The 23,853-nt window shown below is 40.6% G+C and overlaps 1 protein-coding gene across 7 annotated transcripts in view; it reads left to right on the forward strand.

Annotated features, from left to right (window-relative positions):
- LOC149319471 (DNA polymerase alpha catalytic subunit-like) overlaps window positions 1-23,853 on the forward strand; it is a 331,773-nt gene that overhangs the window by 143,404 nt on the left and 164,516 nt on the right. The window contains exons 35-36 of one of the 7 annotated variants that reach the window (XR_016280202.1): window positions 12,228-12,408; window positions 21,230-21,252. The exons of 4 other annotated variants lie outside the window; for them this stretch is intronic. The gene's annotated coding sequence lies outside the window, so the exon portion shown is untranslated. Of the gene's footprint in view, window positions 1-12,227; window positions 12,409-21,229; window positions 21,318-23,853 lie in introns of those variants that run through there. 2 more of the 7 variants (XR_016280201.1, XR_016280203.1) reach the window with 2 other exon arrangements.

Consider the following 23,853-nt stretch of genomic DNA (forward strand, 5'->3'; position numbering starts at 1 on the left):
CAATACCAGGAAAGATTCTAGAATAGATCATTAAACAGAGAGTTTGGGAACATCTAGAAGACAATACCATAATCACAAAAAGTCAACATGGTTTCAGAGAAACACGTCATGCCAGACAAATCTGATCTCTTTTTTTGATAAAATTACCAGTTTGATAGATGAAGGGAATGCTATGGATATAGCATAACTTGATTTCAGTAAGGTCTTTGACAAAATCCCCCATGACATTCTTGCAAACAAGCTTAAAAATGTGGGCTAGACTAAGTAACTGTTACATGGATTTGTAATTGGTTGTCTGGCCGAACGCAAAGGGTATTCAAAAATGGTTCCTTTTCATCCTGGAGAGAAGTGACCAGTGGGGTCCTACAGGGCTCTGATCTGGGTCCAGTGCTATTCAATATCTTTGGCCCTTTACAGACCGCCCAAAAGGGGCGGTCTTGGGCCTCTGCCGGTTGCAGCGCGGGGAAGCCGCTGCAGCGAAACCGCGCGACTCCCCCGCGCTGTAAAAAAGGAGCGCGAAAATCATGCTCATTCCGGCAACCCGGAAGAGACGTCGCAAGTGCCAAAGCGCGCACTCGCGACGTCTCTTCCGGGTTTAGACGTCCGGACACTGCGCATCCGTTACGTCATGATGGCCACGCCCGTCTGTATAGGGCGCCGCCATCTTGCCATACGGAATACACACGAGGGGCAAGGCGCATCAGGAAGCGCTACCCCTCGTGTGTATTCCTGGCGCAATGACGGCACCGCTTAGGCCTGTCTGTAAGGCGCCTTAATCAGTGACTTGGAGGACAAAATTGGGGGCATACTTATTAAATTTGCAGATGACACCAAATTAGGAGGCGTAGCTAACACACCAGAGGACAGGATCAAAATTCAAAATGACCTCAATAAACTGGAAAGCTTGGCCAAAGCTAACAAAATGATATTCAACACAGAAATGTAAGGTACTGCACTTAGGGCGGAAAAATGAAATGCCCAGATATAGGATGGGGGACACCTGGCTGAATGAGACTACATGTGAAAGGGATCTAGGAATCCAAGTAGACCACAAGTTGAACATGAGTCAACAGTGTGATGAGACAGCTAAAAAGACCAATGCAATTTTAGGCTGCATTAATAGAAGTATAGTGAAGTAACAGTGCCACTGTATTCTGCTTTGGTCAGGCCCCATCTTGAATGTTGTGGCCTTTTCTGGGCATCACAATTCAAAAAGGATGTTGAGAAACTGAAGCATGTCCAAAAGGAGGGTGACTAAAATGGTGAAGGGTCTGGAAACCATGCCCTATGAGGAATGACTTAGGGAGCTGGGTATGTGTAGCCTGGAAAAGAGAAGATTAAGAGGGTGATATCATAGCCCTGTTTAAATATTTGAAGGGATGTCATGTTGAGGAGGGAGCAAGCTTGTATTCTGCTGTTCCAGAGAACACGATCCGGAACAATGGATGCAAGCTACAAGAAAAGAGATTCCACCTCAACATTAGGAGGAACTTCTTGACAGTAAGGGCTGTTCGACAGTGGAACATACTCCCTCGGAGAGTGGTGGAGTCTCCTTCCTTGGAGGTCTTTAAGCAGAGGCTGGATGGCCATCTGTCGGGAATGCTTTGATTGAGAGTTCCTGCATAGCAGGGTGTTGGACTGGATGGCCCTTGTGGGCTCTTCTAACTCTATGATTCTATAATTCTAAATGCAAAGGGAAAAATATTTGAGGAATTTGGATAGCTTAAATGAAGCTGAGGTAATTGACATTCAACAAGTGTTAATGGCAATATGCTTAAATTTGAATCCAGTATGAGAGACTTCAGCTTTGTTCCGCTCCTGGAAACACAGTGACACATGATGTCAACTGAAGAGACATGGCTATTTTCAGTATATCCTCTGGATCTTCAAAGAGTAAGATAAAGTTTAGAAGTATTGTATTATAGGTAATTAAAGTTTAGAAGTATTGTATTATAGGTAATTAGCCAGTGTGGCATAGTGGTTTGAGTGTTGGGCTACGACTCTGGAGACCAGGGTTCAATTCCCAGCTCAGCCATGAAACCCACTGGATGATGTTGGGCAAGTCACATGCTTTCAGTCTTAGGAGAGGGCAATGGCAAATCTCTGAACAAATTTTGCCAAGAAACCTAACATTATCCCTCCAACCCCCTTTTAACTTCCTTTCCCCATGGTAGATACTGTTTTACCAGTTTTATAAATTATAACTATATTCTGTATAACTAAATTCTACATAACTAAATTCTATGTAACTATGTTCTATGACATTTGTGTTAGGACTAAAATAATTAAAAGATAAGAAAGTTTATAATATAGACTAGATAGTATAGACTGTGTTACAGATTATGGATATTATTGATTATGGATTGATACAAAAATGTGAATATGATGCAAAAGGCGAGAGCTTAGTCTATCCCAGGAGCACCTAAATGAAGCACCAACCCTTTCTACTTTGTCCACTATAGCTTCACATTTGACCTTTTTGAATGCTTGGGTTGGAAAAGCACAAACAATTATGCCTGCCTGAACTTTTAAGTTCTTTGGCATTATTTTCCTTAGCTTCATCTTTTATATCTTTTGTTACCTGCCTCTAAATTTTACCCTCAACTTAATCCACGGATTAGATCAAAATCCTTAATTTTAGTACCAAAATCCTGCCCTCGATTTATATGTGAGGTCGATTTATAGGGTAAGGTATATAAGGTAATATTCATTGGTATAGTAGCAGATAAAACACTGTACAGTGCGCCCACGTTATATGCGGACTTGAGTGTACGCGCTCAAGCCGCAGGGCGCAAGGGGTGGCACGTCCCATTCAAATCAATGGGGCTCGAGCATAGGCGGAATTCACCTTACGCGGGGGAGTCTGGAACAGACCTTGTATAGGATTTCTCCATCCCATTCTTCTTAGTTGTTTGCCCATCCCAAGCAGAACTCTGCTATTGTCGAAGGGTCTCAGCAGTCCTTCACGCTGAAGACTTCCACATCGCCTGCTGACCCGGAGGCAAAGAAAGTTGATGGCCTGGCTAAGAAATCCTATGCCTCCTCTGTTCTTGGACTCAAAGTGTCTGATGGAAAGGATCTCCCCTATCATTCCAGACGTCCCAGATGACACTCAAGCCATCCTGACGGAGATTAGAGACGAGGCTGGGAGCTGGCTTATACTTCAGCCCGACACTCCACTGATTGCTCAGCCAAGTTTTGCTTTAAGAAGGCACGCTTGGCTTTGTTCCTCGGATCTGAACCCGAATGCAAAGGCCACCATTGAGGACATGCCATTCAACGATGCAGGCCTGTTCAATCGGGAGATGGATGAGCTCCTCAACTTCAAGTACTGTATGAAGGCGGCTGCCAAGAAACACGGTGTGTCCACGCCTTCTCAACCCTCTTTTCAGAAGCGTTTTGGAGGTCAGCATCAGTGGTATGGCCAGGGCAAGTGGCCCTTTCAACAAGGCCACCCATACCAGAATCAGGAGCACCAGAGGCAGCGCTACCTGTCCAAGTCTTCTTCTTCTGGCCGCCACCAGCCCCCTGCTCGGTACCAAAAGAACTACCTCAAACAGGATACCGACCAGGGCAAGAAGAGATCCTGAAGGGTTGCTGCGTGCACCGTCGTCTCCTCCAGCTCCTCCTTTCGTGACATTCTGAGGCCCTTCTCTGTCACCTGGGCCACTGTGACTTCTGAATCTTGGGTCGTTGACATCGTCTGTAGGGGTTATGCCCTCGAATTTGAAGAGTTCCTTCCAACTGGTGCTGTTGTTTCCACCACCACCCCTCAGACACCTTTATCGATGAAGTACGCTCTCTTTTGACAAAAGGTGCTATTTCACCTCTGGACCCTTTACAAGCCCCCAGATGTTTTTTCTCTTGATATTTTATGGTCCACAAGACCGATGGTGGCCTTAGACCCATTTTAGATCTGCGACTCCTGAACTCTTATTTGGCCTTCTGTCGATTCCACATGGTAACTCTTGCCTCTATTTTGCCCTTATTACACCAGGGCCTGTGGTTCGCGATGATCGACCTGGGGATTCGAGAGAGTCACCGGACATTCCTGTCCTTTGCCGTCGGTCCTGACATGTACCAATACAACGTCCTTCCCTTCGGCCTCTCCACAGCTCCAAGAGTCTTCACCAAGTGCATGGCTCCAGTGGAGGCTTATCTTCACCAACGAGGTTCCAGAGTATTCCCGTACTTGGACGACTGGCTCCCCCCGGCCCCCTCCGAGGACGAATTACAGAGAGACGTCGACTTCGCCTTGTCGCTCCTCTCATCCCTTGGGCTTGTGGTGAACTTAGAGAAGTCACATCTCACCCCAGTCAAGCAGATCAGGTTCATCAGTACCGTCCTCGACTCCAAAGACTGCGTCGCCTATCTCCCTCAGGATAGTTTCCAAGTTCTTTGTGCTGTGGTCAGGACTTGTCTCGCTCACAGACGAGTGAGGGCCAGTGATGTTCAAATAACCCTGGGACACTTGGCCTCCACAATGTTCACGACTCCATAGGCAAGGCTGTGTTTTCGGCTCCTCCAGTCATGGTTCCTGTCAGCCTTCAATGCAGTGACGGACCACCCACCCCCTCATCCAAGTGGATCACAGTCCTGAGGCCAGTTTCCCACTTGCTCCGCTGGTGGCTTGACTCCCAAAACATTTGCTTCAGCATGCCTTTTTCTCCTCCTCAGCCTCAGGTCACCCTAACCACCGACGCATCCATGGAAGGTTGGGGAGCCCACACCTCAGGCCTCTTCATCAAAGACAAGTGGTCCCTGGATGAACAAGCTCTCCACATCAATGCTCTCGAGATGCTTGCTATGGAAAAGGCCCTGAGAGCCTTTGAGACAAATTTGTCCAACAAGGCAGTACTTCTTCTGACAGGCAACACCACAGTTATGTACTACCTCAACAAACAAGGGGGCACCAGGTCACAGACCTTGCTCGACATCACGCTCTGCATCTGGGAGTGGTGCATTCCGAGAAGGATTCTGCTCCAAGCAATCCACTTGCCAGGAGAAGAAAACGGTTTGGCTGACTAGCTCAGCAGGTCTTCCACCGCTTGCCACAAGTGGATACTCCATCCCAAGACGGTTGACGACCTCTTCAGTTGGTGGGGAACCCCGCAGATCGATTCTTCGTGACCGCTCTCAACATCCACTGTCCCCAGTTCCGCTCCCGATCGCACAACGACAACTGCCTCGGAGACGCGTTCATCTTCACTTGGTCAGGAGAGATGCTTTACACCTTTCCTCCGTTCCCACTGATCACTAGGGTGGTGTCCAAGATGACAAGAGACCGCTTGGATGCCATCCTGATCACCTCTTGGCCAAAGCAAGCGTGGTTTCTGTCCCTGCTTCACCTTTCCCGGAAAGACTTTCTCCGTCTTGAGTTTCGTCCAGATCTCCTCACTCTCCAGGACGGCCAGGTTCGTCATCCGGACATCGACAACCTACCGATGGTGGTGTGGAGGCTCCGTTCCTAGACTCGCGTCCTCCCTTGGCACGGATGGTGATCCTGGCTGTCCAAAAGCCGGCTACCAAAAGAACCTACGCTTCCAAATGGAAGAAATTTGCTGATTTTCTCTCTCCGAGAGACCTCTCTCCATTCCAGGTGCCAACATCAGTGGTGCTGGAGTTCTTGATGACACTTCTGGATTAGGGGCTGTGCCTCACCTCCATCAAGTATTATCTTTCTGCCATCTGTTCCCACTATCAATTTGATGGCAGGCCTTCTTTTTTCAGGGACCCTCTTGTGAAGAGCTTTCTGAAAGGTTGCAACAACCTCCATCCTCCGGTCTCGGTACCGACACCTGCTTGGAGTCTGAACACTGGGCTGTCTTGTTTGCAACCTAAGCCCTTTGAACCCTTGGCCACAGGCTGTCGACTTGGAAGACAGCCTTTCTTGTGGCCATTACCTCTGCTTGCTGTGCGGGTGAACTCTGTGCCTTGCAGAGGTATCAGCCTTTCCTTAGGTTCCATAAGAATAAGGTTGTCCTCCGTACTGACATTATCTTTTTGCCTAAGGTGGTGTCATCCTTTCACATGTGTCAGGACATTGTTTTACTGACCAGGGCCTTGAATCCAACCACCGATACCAAACATTGACTGCACTCCTTAGATGTTCAGAGGGCTTTGGCCTTCTATTTGGACAGACCTGCGGGTATGAGCCATTCCGAGACACTGTTGGAGTGCTATTCAGAACTGCCTGTGACTGCTCAGAGGCTTTCCAAATGGGTGGCTGGAACCATCCACCTCTGCTATAAACTGTCGGGTAGACCTCTCCCAGCCAGGGTTCGGTCCCATGCAACTAGGGCAGTAGTGGCATCCTCTGCTTTTTTGACTGGGGTCCCCTTGGAGGATGTCTGTAAAGCTGCTGTTTGGTCCCAGCCCTTGACTTTCATAAAACATTATAGGCTGGACACTAGGGCCAAATGGGACGCAGCCTTTGGGAGGGCAGTGTTGGTATCAGGTTTACATTGATTTTGCATTTCTATTTGTTTACAAGCTGTTGACAATGAATGTCTTAATTGCCAGAATTGGCATGGTTTACACAAGTCCTTCATGCCTTAATATGTTGAAAAATGTGCCTTATGACTTGAACGTGTTTCACAATGTGATCCTATGGTTGTTGATGACTTAAAGTACTATTTATTGAAGTACTAAGCACAGCAAACACAGTTTTGGTTCAAAGATCTTTATTGTGTGGTTTAATAAGCACAGCTTTATTTGAACCTAACTTTGGTGTCATGACACTCCCTCCACCACCGACCTAAGCTTGTCAGTCTAATCCATTTGTATGATTCGCAGAGACCATGAAGAAGAAGGACAGGTTACTCACCTGTAACGGTATTTCTTTGAGTGGTCATCTGCGAATACATACAAATCCCACCCATCCTCTCTTCAGTGTCCTGCTCTACATTGGCTCATTCTTATGTCACTTACATGGTGAAAATTTCAGAACTGGGAAAAGAGCAGGAAGACAGGGGACTTGTAAGAGATGGTTGCAGCTACCACCAAAAAGTTCCCAAGTTAACTTTGCCCAGTGATTCCAGAAGTTTCTGAGCACCACTGCGCAGGTGCAGTACCACCCATTTGTATGTATTTGCAGATGACCAAACCTGTCCATATGTAGTATCAGAGTTTGTTGCATTTTAATGTATAAATAGCAATAATTTTTTAATAATATTTAAATAGCAATATGACACCTATTTTTGTAAATCGCTTCCCTGAAAGCAGCTTTGGTTTAAAACACAACAGGCCACTTGAACTAATATTGGCTCGCACTCTTTGGATTTTTTCTTTACTTGTTACATTCATACTACCTGTTCTGTATCAGAAAATATGAGGTGCATTAAGTCTCTGACAGTGTGGTGTGGTGTGTGAAAGGATTCATTATTCTAAATCTGAGCTGGAAATGGGTTTAAAGCTCTTCTGAATGGAATAATTAAAAAGTAATGAAGTAACCATGGGAAAACACCTGCATCCAAATAGTTGTTGCCTACCTCACCTCCATGTCTTTGAGAAACATTGTGGTGAAAGAAGAAAAGAGGATGATTAGTGTAGAGTAAAGATAGTTTCTGATCCGGCTACCTATCTGGGTTCTGTTACTGGAACAGTAGAAGCATGGTAATTCTCAGGGAGTGGAGTGTATACAAGGGCTCAGGCCAGTGATGATCAAGATATGGGTAGTCACCATCCTCTCATTCAGAAATTGTAATGTTAACTTAAAACTGAAGGTTATGCAGAATCAGAATAGCTTAGCCAGTTCCTTTAGAGGTTGGCTTGTACATTGATAATTTTTAGCCTGTTGAAATCACTCTTCCTTGTTAGACACAAATAAATTTAAATAGTGGATTGATCCTCCTGCCATCCCTGAATGAATCTTCATGGTAAATCCAATCTATCATTTTTAGCCTGTTGACATTATTCATCCATGTTAGATGCAAATAAATGTTTGGATGTGTTTTGTTTATATCCACTCTTTCCCCCTAACCATTTTGACTGGGGGATTCGGGGAATTCTAATGTAAAAAGACTTCCCCAAGTTCTCAGTCGTGTACACCTACTACTACCCTAGTCTGGTAATAGTTCATTTTATCTTCACAACATTTCTCAGGAAGATTAAGGTGACTGAGCCAAGCTATGCAGGGAGCTTCATGGCTACCTAAGAATTTGAACTTGTATTCTCCAACACATTCTGTAATTTTCGGTGCTATACTTGAGCTTCAGTGTTATCAAAATGAGAAACAGTTCTGAAGCTAAGTACATGGAATCCTGCCATACATGGTGGGTTGTACAGTGGGTCCTCGCCTTACGCGGGGATTCGTTCCGGATCCCTCCGCATAAGACGATTTCCGTCTATGCTCAAGCCCCATTGGAAACAATTGAATGGGACGCAACGCCCCTTCTGCTCTGTGCACGCCCCGTGTCTTGAGCGCATATGCTCAAGCCGCGTAAAGCGTGCCCGCATATGACGCAGGCGCGCTGTACATGGAATCCAGCCATACATGCTTGGCTTGGCATGCCTCAAGCCCAGAAATAAGAGAAGACGATGGAAGCATTATTACTAGTATCTTAATATAGGGCCCGAATAGACAGGCCAAAGTAAAGCTGCTTTGGGTCACTTTGGAGGTATGCTTTTTAAATGGTGCATGCGTCCTAAGAGGCCGAAAGCTACCCCAAAGCCATGCTCCAGTCCTAAGTGCAAAAGACTAGACAATAAAAACATTTTTAGTGGGAGGCCTGCTATCAGCTGTTTATTCACATGTTCAAAGGTCTACGACTGTGATGCCACATCTTTCTTTCTTGACTTCAAGTAGACTAAGGTAACATGACTGCTGTTGGGTTGACAGATGAATGTTAAGATTGCTTTTTTGTTCCTCTTTTTCTCCAAATGTCTGAAGTGAAACCATAGCATGCAATATCATGATGCAGGTGAAAATTGTCAAGATTGAATATATTTGTAAATCTCTTTCTCTTTCTGTCCACACCCCCATTTTAGCAATCATATTCCATTTAAACAATAAAGCCTCTAATTTCATGGGACTGTCTGTCTTCTCTAATGATAAATTCCTTAATATTCCCAGTGTCGTTTTGAATAATTTTAACTATTCATTTTTATCTACACACATATTAAGTTTTTTAAAAGGCTGACATCCTAAGATTTTATTCGTTCTTTCTTTTCTTACATTATTCTTTTGAAAGAGTGATCTAGGTTTTAAACAATTTCTAGAGGAGAACAAATAGAAAAAAGAGTGAAATACTAGCTAATCTAAATTGGGGAATGAAGAAGGCTTTTTTAGCATGAAAATTTCATCATCTTGTCAGCTGGCAGAATGCCTGCTGTGTGGATTCACAAAGGCTAAGAATTACACTTTCATGAAATTTTCTTCACTAACTGCCCTGGTTAATTTGAAAGATAACCCACTGTTCTAATTCATCCCTCAATTGGGTTGTGCAGGTTTTATCTTTGATCTGACAAAGCATTTGTGTTAATCGTTTTGGCCCTCTAGTAGACACTCTTGGGATTGTGCTTTTACAATAAATGTGTCTCTGATAGCTCTTTAGTCTATTATACTTACAATAGATCCATAGAACTGGTAATTAATTCTGTACTGCTTTGGAAATGGGAAGAATAGGTGTAGCTCTGTCAAGTGCTACTGGAAGTTTGTTTAGCTGGTTCATTTTTGAAGTGTTACCCTGAGCTTTCAGTGAAATATGTATGGTTTAGAGTAGTTTGTTCTGAAGTGCATGGCTATAAGTGGATGATCTCTATCCAGCATGTACACTTCATAGTTTCTATAACTGGTTCTCATGACAGAATGGCATACATTCGCCATTTAAACATTGATGTCCATTGATATTTCTCTCTTTTTTAAAATGAACTGTAGCCACCCAGTTTATTCCCATGTAAGTGGAAAAAACCCAAAGGCTAATATGTAATTTCTCAAATGACTTTACATTAATTGAAGTATTTATCCTTTAAGGGAAAAACCTATTTGTTTAACATAAAGTACTCTTGAATATAAAGTACTTGAGATTGACTAGAAGTACTCATCTTGTTTTGTAGTGTTTGTGTGTGTTCTCACACAGCAATGCTGTTTTTACTAGACAACATATTCCTGTGGTATATTTTTGTACTGTAAAGAAAGTGTTTAAGTACAGGAAGAGCAAGTATGTTTGATCTATGTGTTTTTGAACATACTTTTAAAGCAAACATTCAGCATTCAAAAAAGCCTTAAAATGTTTTTCCTTTGCACACCCTTTGTATTATTTGAAGGGGGCTATGATTCTTCATGTATGAGAATTATTAACCTTTATTAGCTAAATAATGTTAGACTATACTGTGAAAATTCATTGTTCCCTAAGAATGTTTTGCTTTGTGGTAGTTTAATGCTGTTGTTTTAGCTTGTTGCAGTTTGTGCGCAGTGAAATAAAATGGAGATCATACCAAAAATTCCAAGTACTTTAACTGAAATTGTTTAAATGTTGATAGCTTTCTATATTGCTATTGCTAATATCATTACTTGATGAATGAAACCAAAAGTCCCATCTAGACTAATGTTTTTCTGTTTTTTTTTTTTTTAATGCATGGTTAAGATGGTGACGATAATTTTTTGGTCTTGCCTATTATCTGACACTGAGGAATAGATGTCAGAGGCATAGCCATGTTAGTCTGGAATATCAGTATGCAAACAGATCTTGTAGAACCTTTGAGACTAACGGAAAGAAGTAGCGTAAGCTTTTGTAAGTTTGGTCTGTTTCTGTAGATGCATGTGAAGAAGTAGATAAAGTCTACGAATGTTTATGCTACAATCTCTTTCACACAGTCTCAAAGATGCTACATGATCCCTTTGTGTTCAGGAATAAAAGGACTTCAGACATAACTGTTTGGTATTATGTCTGGCTTTCAGAAAATCTCTTGTGAATTTGATTTTTAATTGCTTCTCAGCGTAAAGAACAAACTATATGGACAAATTATCTTCGTAAGTTGATACTTTAGCATTGGACTATGACTCTGGAGACCAGGGTTCAAATCCCTGCTTGGCCATGGAAACCCACTGTCATACACTCTCAGCCTCAGAAAACCCAATGATAGGTTTGCCTTAGAGTCATCATAAGTCAAAAACAACTTGAAGGCACACAACAACAAGAAGTTAATACTTTACTACAGTAGTAGTAAATGTCTAGATATAGATATAGATACACACGCATATGCACAGATAGAAGAAGGGAGAGAGAGAAAAGATGGGCGAGATGGAAGTGGAACTAGGCAGTAGTCTTCCAAGCACCATTTCTGGAATCAGCTATCCATATTTAAAGGGCACCACTGAAACAGCTCTGATCTGCTGCTCTGTCTAGAAGACCATGACCCAGTAGTTGTTCTGTCAGTGTAACCAAGACAGTGTTTTTTGAAACCAGCCCAGAAAGACTCCAATTGTCTAATCTAAAATATCTGTAGTTTCACAGAAGCTATTTATTCAGGCAGCTTAGCTATGAAGGAAATATTGGTGATCTCATAATCACAATTTGTCTGGGAAGTAGTTTAACAAAGCATTAGACAGCAAGCATCATCTACTGTTGTAGCCAATAGTAGATGATGCTGGGATTTACTTTCCAACAATATCTGGAAAAACCACGGTAGCCTGCCCTTGCTCTTAAGTGTTTCTGTAGTTGGAGGAGACATTATTGAATTTAAAGTGATAACTAAATATGGCTTTTTTTTTGCTGACATTACTTCCACAGAATAAGCTTTGAATGATTTCAGCTGAAAGAACTTTCCCACTCTTGATTTAAGGGAAGGGTGGCAATCATGTGGCTGTCTAGAAGTTGTTGGACTGCAACTCCCAACAGTCTTTACATTGGCTGCAACTGGAGGGGCCAAATAATTCATTGCTTCAGATTTAATGACATACATCTTTTTTCACTCCTCAGCTGAAAAGACTTCCAGTTTTTCCCCTGACCTCTGTTTTACAATCTAAAGTCATGTCATACAAGAATGGGAATGGGGAGGGAAGACATAATGGGGTGAGCTGGTATTGGTTATTGCAGTTACCATATCAGTTAAAGGAGAGGAGAGACAATTGGGCTATCAGCTGAGTGGTCCTTCTTTGCTATTGTTGTAGCTTGGTACAATTGTTGTTGCTGAATAACAACTGAGGGAGAGAGAAAAATGGATGGAGCTGGCTTCTATGCAGAGCAAACGGAGTTGTCTATTTCCTTTCTCTCCCTCTGTTGCAGCTAGAATTCTTCTTTTTACTCTGTTGTCAGTTAAGATGGTCTAGAGGAATATCAATGCAGGCAGAGAACACTCCCCTTCTTGGCCACGGGAAGACTAGAGACAACGGGCAATAAAAGTTTAACTTCATTATCAACAGAAAAGTTACTCCCTACAGATTCAGCTCCAAAAGCTTGCATAAAGGTAACACTACTTGTGCATTGTGTTGTATTTAGAAAATATGGTTTTCTAATTATCAGTATGCAATATCAGGTGATGCCACAGAGTAACTAAGAGAAACACGAAAATTTATTTAGGAACATGAGACAGTGTCTTCCACCAGATCAATAGGTCTTTCCCATCACCTGCTACTTGATGCTCATTTAAACTCAGATGCCAAGGAATCAAATCTGGGAGCATTAGGTGGGAGCCTAAAGGAGCAAATGCTCAGGCAGTGAAGCACTGGGAGGACAAAACTGTATTGACATACAACCTGTCCCATGTGCTTCGATGCAGTAGAAACACAATCCTGTGACCAGTGTTAAATGTCAGTTTCATCTACCAGTCTGATAAGCTTTTGTATACAGAAAGACAATGGTGGGATCTTAACCTTCGGCAGGAAAATGTTTCTGGTCAGCCCCATTTGGGACCTTCTGCATAAACCTCCACTCCCCCAATACTGCATACATGATGGTCTCTAGCATTACTGTTTCTGAAATATCTTTTTCACACATTTAGCATCAATTTTTTCCAGTGCATTCATTTTTATGTTTAGGTCTCATTCAAAAGAAACATGTCTTTCAATACTCTTCCCTATTTTAAAAAGATCAGCCAAGAGAATGATGGTCTGAGTGTAGGAGATTCTTTTTGATTAGTATTATGATTGACCTATCTAAATGGTCTGCTCTCAATGGGTGGCAGAAATGTGATGGATTCCCAAGAATTGTTCAGGGATTCATTCCTTCATGGCATAGTCATGACTTCTGTCAATATTTCAAGTGTGCTGTGGGATGTGTAGAGGATCAAGCAATAGCTAAAGCATCCCAAAGAGCAATGTTCAATGTGAGCCAATGAAATAAAAAGAAGAATTATAGCCGCAACAGAGGGAGAGAAAGGATATAGGATAGAATGTAGGCCTTGACTCTAATATCATCACTTTGTTCTCCTGCACGATTTTCAGCATGATTTGACTGGTGAAGAAGAAAGCGAAGCTTTGGATTCTTACATGATGTATTTTATGCTTTGGAGTCAGCCCAATAAAGATATCATTGCTTATAGCTTTAGGTTTGGGATTTTGTTGTCTTTTGTTGCATGGCCAACATGGCTATCCTTGAATATATTTCCTGGTTATTCAGAAAACTACCAATTAACTGGAAACGAGAATACAAACTTTCTCTCTCTCTGTATGTATGTATAGACTTGTGCTCAGAAGGACTTAGAATTTACTGTTTCATTTTTTAGCTGAGTCTGAAAATGAATTAAATTCTTTGTACCATAGATTTGTATATTGAGTAAGGTAATGCAAGCATATAGGATCAGTAAAGTGACACAGTTAGCATACCACAGATTTCTGGGAATATTTCCTATCATTCATAATTACTACTGTATAGAGCCAAGTGAGAAGGTTCAGTAACTGCTGTGGGAGATATCCTAAGCAGAACTTGAAGCTATTGCCCACATTTGGTGTGTATAGTTCTTAAATTCTAATTTTCATCTGTCCAAGATAATCTTTCCCTTTTTAGACCTTTGGTCTAAAAAATCCAAAGTACACAAAGTTCCGAAGTAGGACAAGCAGGGGGCCATGCTCACGTTGGTTTGGACAGGGTATTATGGCTTAAAACTTTTCAGAGTTACTTGGCATCTTCTCAGGAATTTTAATCTTGTTCTCAGATCCATTTTATGAACAGGAGGAGTCCCCTTTTCTTGGATAATGTTCCCATAAAGCTTCCAACCATAGCATGAATTCCAGGAAGGCTTCCACAAGTTAGACCTTTCTCTTAAAATAGAAACAGTTATCTCTCTGGGTAAACAGCCTAGCTATAAATTTTAAGAAGACATCAGTATAATTAATGAAAAGATATTTTACTTCTAAGACTCCAAGACCAATGAATGTCTGTCAGAACTGCATATTGCTGCTCTTTCAGACTGTTTGTTTAAATAGTGTAACCCATCAACCCCAAGTGCTTTGCAATTTTATAATTAATTAAAATATAAATTACAATACTATGTATAATGGTTTTACACATAATCCTGCTAATGGGAGAAGATCAAAATCTATAGTTGAGCAGTAGTCTTACTGAAACCAATCAAAATTCCACAAGTTTTCAAGTTGTTCATACTTTTTAGTATGCTAAATATACAGAATGTGGAGAGAAAGAAAGTTAAAAAAATTGGCCAAGTGTTGTAGCCATGAGAGTTGCAATTAAACTGAGTATGAAAAGGTAGTCTGCTGACTGAATGAGTTAGTAGTATGTGGCTCCCATACCAGGAGAAAGGTGAGGTATTAATTAAATAAATAATAATTAAATTAGGTGTACAATTATCCGGTATTGGAACAAAAAACTGATGGCTGATGTCTTATTAGTGAGAACACGAAAGCTGGCTGCAACATGAAGGTGTAGTATGCATATTATACTTAAAATTGATTAAAGGGCAAACCAGATGGGCAGGAAGGAGTGGCCAGAAGCCTCTCCCAGCCCGATTGTCCCAGGGCTGTGGCGAGCACATACCAGATGTCTTCAATAATATATCAATGGAAACTTGGTAGATCTTGTTTGTTAATATTTGTATATTCCATTGATTTGATAGTCTGTTCTGGTTGGGATTAACAATTGGATTTAGATAAATGATAGTCTTACCCTTCATGAATTTGTCTAAACTTGGTGGTGGTGGTGGTGGTGGTAATAATAATAATAATAATAATAATAATAATAATAATGTTATTTCTTACCTGCCTCTCCTCAAGGCTTGATAAATTAAAATACACAAAACACACACACACACACACAAAACCCCATTTACCGTATTTTCCGGTGTATAAGACGACCCTCAACTTTTCCAGTTAAAATATAGAGTTTGGGATATAATCGCCGTATAAGACTACCCCTCTTCCAACGCAAACCAAATATTTTTTTTAAAAAAAATCAGATTTGATTTCAATATGGTAATTTTAATTCAAATGCTTATAACATGCAGGTACTTAGCAAGAAAACTTGTTGTATACAAAGCCTGCTTGGATTGGTCAGCTCTCCCTGCCTGCCCAGCCCTCCCTGTCTCCAAGACTATCAGAGCGGTATTGCAAACATGGTTCTTTTTTCCATACCCCAGGCGTCCCGGACGCCTGCAGCTTGCTCCACCCTTCCGTTACATATGCAGCAACTGCAGATTCTCCAGTCCAGCTCAGATGTTTCAGCACCTGCCCTATAAGATGACACCTGGCGTATAAGATGACCCCCAACTTTTGAGAAGATTTTCCTGGGTTAAAAAGTAGTCTTATACGCCAGAAAATACAGTAAACGTTTCAGCACCTGCCCTATAAGATGACACCTGGCGTATAAGATGACCCCCAACTTTTGAGAAGATTTTCCTGGGTTAAAAAGTAGTCTTATACGCCAGAAAATACAGTAAACGCATAAGTTAAAACACAAACATGGGACACATTTAATTCATCCAACATAAAATTAAAAATATATCAATTAAAGTTTATAGTTTAAAATCAACTGGGTAGGTCTGCTGGAAGAGATAGGTCTGTTTTAAATTCAGACAGTATGTTAATCTGTTGAATCTCTTCTGGCAGGTCATTCCACAATATAGGGGCGGCTGATGAAAATGTTCTCTGGGTGCCCAATGCCAGTCTAGTTCTGGCTGGTTGAAATAAATGTCCCCCAGAGGACCTGAGTGCATGAGGCAGATTGTATGGAAGTTTTTACTTCCCTGTTCTCTTCTCCTCTCTCCCCATCATTATGATGGTTTTGAAAGATTCAAAAAGACTGAGTACATCTGTTACATCCTTTTGCATCAAAGTGGAATCTTAATATCTTGTCTCTTAGTTCACTTTTTGGAAGTGCAAGTAATCTTTTTGTGATCGATTTTGTGCTCTATTTAATGATTTGGCTTATAATGATTTTTTTTAGGTTAATATAGAGCAGAGGTTAAAGATTGGAAAAAAGTTTTATGTCTGATGTTCATGAAAAGGTTTTGGCAGACCAGAAAGAGAACGTGGCATATTGTAATATACCATTGTTCCTTTTAGCAGTCCCTACCTTGATCAAAATAATTAGATTTTTATTATTATGCTATCATTGTAGTCCCTAAACAACAAGCACTCAAGCCAAATTGAATTTGACTTTCTTGTGTGGGAAAGGCATAATTTATTATTAATTGGACAATGACAGCAATCTTTGGGAAAGAACATTGATTTTTCTAACTTAACCTTTGTTGATTATTTTCACTCTTACCTTTCCAAAATACAAGGATCCAGGTTTCTCCTAGAGAAAAGTGTTCTCTATATATCATATTTTAGCAGACCTAAGGTTTTGTACAAGACTAGATGACACAGCAAGAATTAATCTTTTCATTTTTGACAAAGTTAGCAGTAAATACAACATTTTAACTTTTGTGGAAAATTACCATTTGAATTGCACAGTGATGTATTGCTTAGACAAGATGTGCTAGGTTGCTTTTTTCTTTTTCTTTTTAGATAGTCTTTAAAAACCAGTCACCATTTTAAAGAACAAAATACTGCTAAAGACACCAGATTGTAAAAGCTTTGCTGCTCCTTCAGTGTGTCTTGGGGCCATCCTCTGATATGTAATTGCTTTTACATCAGTCACAAGAGAAAGACAAGAATGCGTTTTCCTTGAACTCAACAGTTTGGGCAATTTTCTATAATCCAGTAAATACAAATTGTACCCTGATTATCCTTCTAGGTCTGTCAAGCAAATTTTAATGGATGAATGAATGAGTCAAATCTGTGCATACAAATATATAAATGTGTAAAATATGGGTCTAATTACAGGCAGCTGAATTTACAGAAGGTCAGGTAAACAAGGCACCAGTGTAATGATTATTAATTGTTAATAATGCCTTTGGGGAAACATTCATATTTGTTTTTGAAGACCAAATGGTTTTGGTTTATTTTTTGCTATTTTGATAGTAAGAAACCACCAATAGTAAAAGGAAAATGTATTTATCTTCCTCCCATTATATCCTAATTGCTTTTATCTTTCAGACTAAGAGGGACTATAGAACATTATCCCTTTCCAATGGCCATAGGATGCTTTTGGATCACGTCCCCTCTTAGTAGTAGATTGGGAGCACAGCACAGTAATAGAATGTAGAAGGAGAAGCCACTGATTCATTGAGACTGTCTCAATGGCAATGTCTCAGTGGCAATGAGCACAGTTTTGTTGGGCTCTTATTTAAAGAGAAACTCAATTTAATCATGGGGGGAGGGGGGCTCTTCTCCCTGTTGTTGTTGTTTTGGAAATGAGGGGATGAGGATGAGGGGATTTCTTTATGACTTTTGTTTGCAGACCACACCAGGATCTATGATTTTGTTATAGGAGAAGCAGAAGTCTTTACAACTCAGCTTGTAAGAAACTGGAAGGAAGAACATGCTTCCTGCACCCCCAGTGTGAAAATGACAGTGGAGCAATGACCCTCTTTCTCAATTTGTTTCTTTCTTTACATTTTTAAAAATTATACCTCCCAGTGCTGGGAGGGGTATAGCTATTTTGTTTTTGTTTGTTTGTTTGTTTGTTTGTTTTTTGTTTTGTTTTTTAAATCCAAATTCCTCACTGTGAAAACAGTAAAAGAAGTAACAAGTGTTTTTCATTCAGACTGACTCCCCACTCTTCTCCATGAAAGAAGATGTACATCAATTTTTCCAGAAAAGAGGCACACTAATAATTATTTTATTTAAAGTATTTATACCCAGCTCTCCAGCTACAAAGGCCCTCAGCGTATTTTACAGATTGTTAATTGGACAATTTCCTCAGGTTTACAGTCTAAAAAGGCATGACACAAAAGGAGAAGGGAACGGCAGTAAGGAAGGGGATCAGGTCCAACAGATAATGCTGGTTTTTCTCTCCCTCCAAGACTAGGGTGGTAACAGTTTAGATGGAAGGGTGTACCTTTAATATTCCTCTGGGGCTAGGCATGGTGGAGCTGTACCTACCTATGCTTCTGTCTCTCCAGGGCCAGAATGGTAACAGTTAAGATGGAGCGAGGACCTTTTGACTTCATCTGGGGATAGGCATGGTGGCATTGCTTGCTTCTCTTTCGCTCCCTCCAAGGCTAAGATACAGGATCCTAATACTTGGCAGCCTTGTTTAGGGAATTTTTTACTATAGATTAGGAGACACTTGCCAATTGTATGAGCTGCTCATCTCTGGATGAGTTGGCAGGTGGTGAACTGTCCTTAGAGATTTTTAAACAGAGGCTGGATGATTCTTTTGCATAGATACTATAGTATTGGATTTCCTGCATTGCTAACAGATTGCACTATAAGACTTTCTGAATTAACCTCTAAACCTGTGATATTTTAGGAATTGGAATAACATCTTGATCATATCTGTTTATCAGTCTCAGCAGGTCCATGGTAAATAGTTCATTAAAGAGTCAGGATTAGGTCTGTTTCTTCCCTTGCATTGTTTGGATCTTCCATAAACTCAGCCTTTTTTTGATTTGGATAAGAAGACATCCTTGAGCTTGGATTAGCAAATTTTTAGCTTTGCAAATGAACTTGCCAGAGAGAAGCAAAATCAATGTAAAAGATCAAATGCTCAAATTTTTATATAAAATCACTTAGTGTCATTATTGATGTGGTATGCCTTCTTTAGATGTCTAAAGCTGTGTTGAAGAAAATGTGGCCCACAAGCAGAATAAGGTCCCAAAACCCACTTTTGAAGCCCTTGAAACCTCCCTGGTGACCCCCAAACCTTCTCCAATCCCCCTCTTTTACAATTCCCTACTATCTAGGGAAGGCCCCCCCCCCCAGCAAATGAGTTGAAATTACAAAAAATGGCAACAAATGTGATTGCTTAGGTCTGCCATCCAGACCCAATGACCCCAATTCTCAACACACTTGTCAGTTTTAAAAAGGCCTAAAATTAGCCAAAATAGGGGCTGAAAGTGATGCAGTATCATAGTGTGCCCAAAAATGACAGTATGGCAATGCAATCTCCCTTGGCAATAACACTGAATTCATTAACTTAGTAGAGAAGAAAACTCTGGATGGCTTCTCTAATATCTTCATGCAGATTTTAAACAACACAAGAGAGATGCTGGCACTCATAGGCCAAAATAGTCAACCAACACCACCTTTTGGGAATATTCAACCATATAGGAATGGAATGAACACAACATAGAGTCTCCAAATTAGATGTCCATCTCCAATGTCCCTGAGAGATCTCCAGAATCAACAAGATGCAGTCTCCCATCTTTCCTAATGTAAGTCATCCCTCCAGGCAACCAAAACAGAGACTGGAATCCTGTATTGAATGATACAGATAATTACTTTTGCCTATGAGGAAAAAAGAGTTTTCAGTATCTTGAGATCTTAAAAAAAAGATTAAAAATATAATAATGGGTAGCAGAGAGCAATGAGTGCTTCTTCAATAATGGTCTTACCACAGCCTCCTTTAAAGAAACTAAAATATGGCTATTTTTTTTAAAAGAAGCATTAACAGTTTTCTCATTCTACAGTCAAACACCCACTAGCCCCTCTTACAAGCCAGAATTGATGTGGATCTAAAAAAATATGCATTTGGCCTCTCTACTTGAAGCAACATGTCCACCTCTTTAGGTAGAACAAACTGAAACTCATCCCTCAATTGGAGAAGTGATTGCCTTAGTCGTTTCATCACAAACTGTATTCAATGTAGAGTCTCTGTCAGAACAGATAAGAATGACTTTATCAGCAAACTGTCTTGCAGGCATGTCACAGCAGTCTTCACGTGGCTCCTAGTTGGTATGCTGTGAGCAGAATGGAATAACCCTTTAGCCATCAAAACTAATTTCCAACTGACACTGTTGACACAGTGGACACAGAAAGACAGACATCTTCACTGCCACAGAAAGAGTTGTACAATTGATTCTAACTCATGATCAGTCAGATACTGCCTGATTTTTCCCCTCTATCATTTCTCTAATCATCCACCTAAGCTCATTGTTTTAAGCTCCTCGGTAAACAAGGAGCTTCAGGTCTGCATCCTGGCAATAGGTACGTAGGCATGATATTATCAAAGCTCTGGTCATCCTTATATCCCTCAAATCAAACAGTTTTGACAGCATTACCATTTAACATAACAGGAAAATCCCCTAGAACTTCCAAGAATCCTTTAGGATCCATTACTCTGAAAGACCAGACTAATTTAATGGGTCACCTTCTGCTGTAGAGATTCAGAATCAAGTAACTAATCTTACCTCCCTTACGAGGTCCATGGCTTCAGCCCAGAGTTCTTCCAACAATTCTATGGGGGTGTTCTTCAGGTTGTATTTTGGCATGATGGTTGGTTTAATGTTCTTTAGCTTTACTTTAATTTTTTTAAATATACAGTTGACCTTTGTTATACGCTGGGGTTTAGTTCCAAGATCCCCCATGGATAACAAAATCCGTGGATGCTCAAGTTCCATTAAATATAATGAGATAGCAAAATGGTGTCCCCTATAAAAATTGGAAAATCAAAGTTTGATATTTGAAATTTATACTTTTTTTAACATTTTTAAACTATGCTTGACTTCGTGTATAAAAAATCCATGTATAAGAAGGGCCGATTGTATATTAATAGTTCATGGCTATGCCCTAGTCTGCTCCTAGTCTTCTTTTTGCAGAGAGAATGAAGCTTCTTCTTCGTGGTCCCTGCGAATCATACAAATGAGTTGTACTGCGCCTGCACAGTGCTACCCATTTGTATGTATTTGCAGATGACCACTCGAAATACCGTTACAGATATGCAACCTGTCTTTTTTCATCTTCTGCTTGCAGTTATTTAATCTATTTGTTTTCTGTTTTGACCATCAGGTGATGTCCGTTTATACTGTATAGTCACCTCTTTGGTTGCTTGAAGAATGTGTTGGCAATGAACAAGATGTTGACCTTCTAAAATCCAGTCAGTCACTCTCCTGCTTCATTTCTTGATCTGTTAATTAGTTCTAGGCCAAAATTTGAATACAGTTGTTGATTCTGCTCTGTTACCTAGCTTTGTATTCCAGTCATCTATAATTAACAAGATGTTTTGGTATGTGGTCAATTTCCTCCTGGATTCCAGCAAAGAATCTTAACATTTTTTCTTCTTTTCCCTCTGTATTTGGAGCATAAACTTGGATCATGGTTATAATGATATGTTTTCCCAAATAGCATCATCATCATAATCAAATAACAATTTTTATTTCTTTCCCACCTCTCCTCAGAGCTCAAGGCAGGGTACAACACATTACAGTACAAAACTCAATTAAAAACACATAAATCTACAGTTAAAGTTCACTGATATTTATAATACAATAAAATATATTAATATGATTCAGTCAGACATTACATTATATCCTTTTACTGCCTTTGCTTACATCGCTCCTCACTATTAATGCTACCACATTTCTTCTTAGATTTTCATTTCCTTAGTAAACCACTGTGTAATTATCTGACTCGAAATGCCATGCTTCTCACATTCTGTGTTCCTATAATGTGTGTTGTGCAGCTTTGGACTTTCCTTTCCCCTCTTATCACATCAACAGCTGAATGTCTTTTTAGCTTGAGTTGTGTCATTAGCCACAATGCTACCTGTAGTTGTCCTCTGCTCTTCCACAGGAGGTTATTGAGTCTGAGCTGGGAGTGTGATCTTCTGGCATTATCTCTTGTTTAAGAGTTTTCATGATAAAAAGACATTCAGAATGCCTCCCTTTGCCCAGTACTAACATGTGTTAGCTGTGGTGCCACTGCTATTGTCCCTGAAAGGTCAACTGCTAGTCTCTGTCTGTCCGTCCGTCTGCCTCTCTCTCTCACACATACACATATCCCACTACTGCTGCTGCCCAATAGCTGTTTGGCAAAAGCCTGTCTAACATGAGAGACCCTACCAGCAGTACTGCTACCATCAGCATCTTGTCTCACAAGAGCATGCAGTCCCAGCACTAAGGAAAGATAGTGCCATGGTTGATACTTAAATTACATGTGAATTCAACCCAATGTACTAAAATAATGAGAAGGTCATATTCACCATATCACTATTCTGATATGACTTTCTCTGGTTTGTGAACTTACCACGGGCTAGGTGCATACAGAATGAAACAGCAAGGCCGTAGGTGTAGGTTGTGTGTTGCTATCCCTGAATTAAATTTATCATTTCAGGTTGTGCTGAAAAGAACTGGCAGCCAATTAAGAAATTATAGGTTGGACTGATTTGGTCCCTAAAGTACCATTGTGTGCCCGATAAAGTTTCTGAACATACTTTGAAGGGCAGTCTTGTGCAGAACGCATTACAATAGCCCAGCTTTGATCTAACTGAGGGACATTTTTTCACAGTCCCAGTTCTGTTTTACTAGGAACTGTTGCAACTGATGCACTAGCTGAAGCTGGGCAAAAACTTTATTTGCTACCACCACAGCAGCACTGCTTTGATCAAGACATGATCAAGAAGCACTCCTGATTATAAAATTAATTTTTATGTTTTGAGAACAGTGGAATCCCATCCAGAGAAGGCTGAATCAACCAACTCACCAAGAGTGCCTCCATCTTTTCTGAAGCCCATTATTGATTTGTGGTATAACGTGATACTTCCGTGGTCTCCTTGGCTTGAGATGTGATGGAAAGAATATGTGGGAGTTGTGCATCATCTGTATATTGTTTTGTCTGCTTTGTTTAGTCTGCCTTCCTGTATAGTTGCTGCACTCTCCTGTCATTACCACACTGCCACAACTATGCTTGTGTAGTTAAACTATCATAGTGCACCAACAGGGTTCCATCCAAGGTGTTCTATATTTTGCCGCTTGTAGAATAGGTTGTATCTCTTCTTGCTAGTTATATGCATACTGATAATAACTGAAAACACATGCTAATGCTATAATGCATTTTCCCCATACTGCTATGATTTTTTTTAAAAAACTTATTGATTGAGAATTCTATTGAAATATGTTTAGAACCCTGCTTTCTGTGGTAATCACAGAAGTCAGTGGGAAGACAAGAAAATTGTATTGGAAGAAATTGTGTGTGTGTGTTTTGTGTTTCAGCATAGATTATCTCTGCCAAAATAACAGCTGTCATTTTGGTTTTCTTTATATTAGTGGGTTGTAACTTGCTGCACTATTACTACTAAAGCTACCCTTTTTGCCTTGGTTTTCTGCTGTTCATTTCTCCTGTTTGTGACAAGAAAGGAGCTTATGAGGTGTCATGATTTGGGAGCGTTAATGTACTGGCAATATCAAAACCTTATTGTTTAGCTTAAGCAGTGCAGGGTAGCGACCCTGTTCCATTGCAGTGTTAAAGCATGTGGACCTTAACATTCAGTGACTTTGAAACTTGAATTCTGCTTAGAATTTCATGTCATGTGCATCACAGGAGAAAAAGATGGAAAAATGTATACGCTGAGCCTATAGGACTTCCTGCGGTGCTTATTAATCCTTTATGGATCATTTGAAATGTTTCTAGTTTAT

This window comes from Sceloporus occidentalis, unplaced genomic scaffold, assembly GCF_023333645.1.
Source record: "Sceloporus occidentalis isolate IW3139 unplaced genomic scaffold, rSceOcc1.0.p SCAF_2, whole genome shotgun sequence".
Taxonomy (NCBI): Eukaryota; Metazoa; Chordata; class Lepidosauria; order Squamata; family Phrynosomatidae; genus Sceloporus; species Sceloporus occidentalis.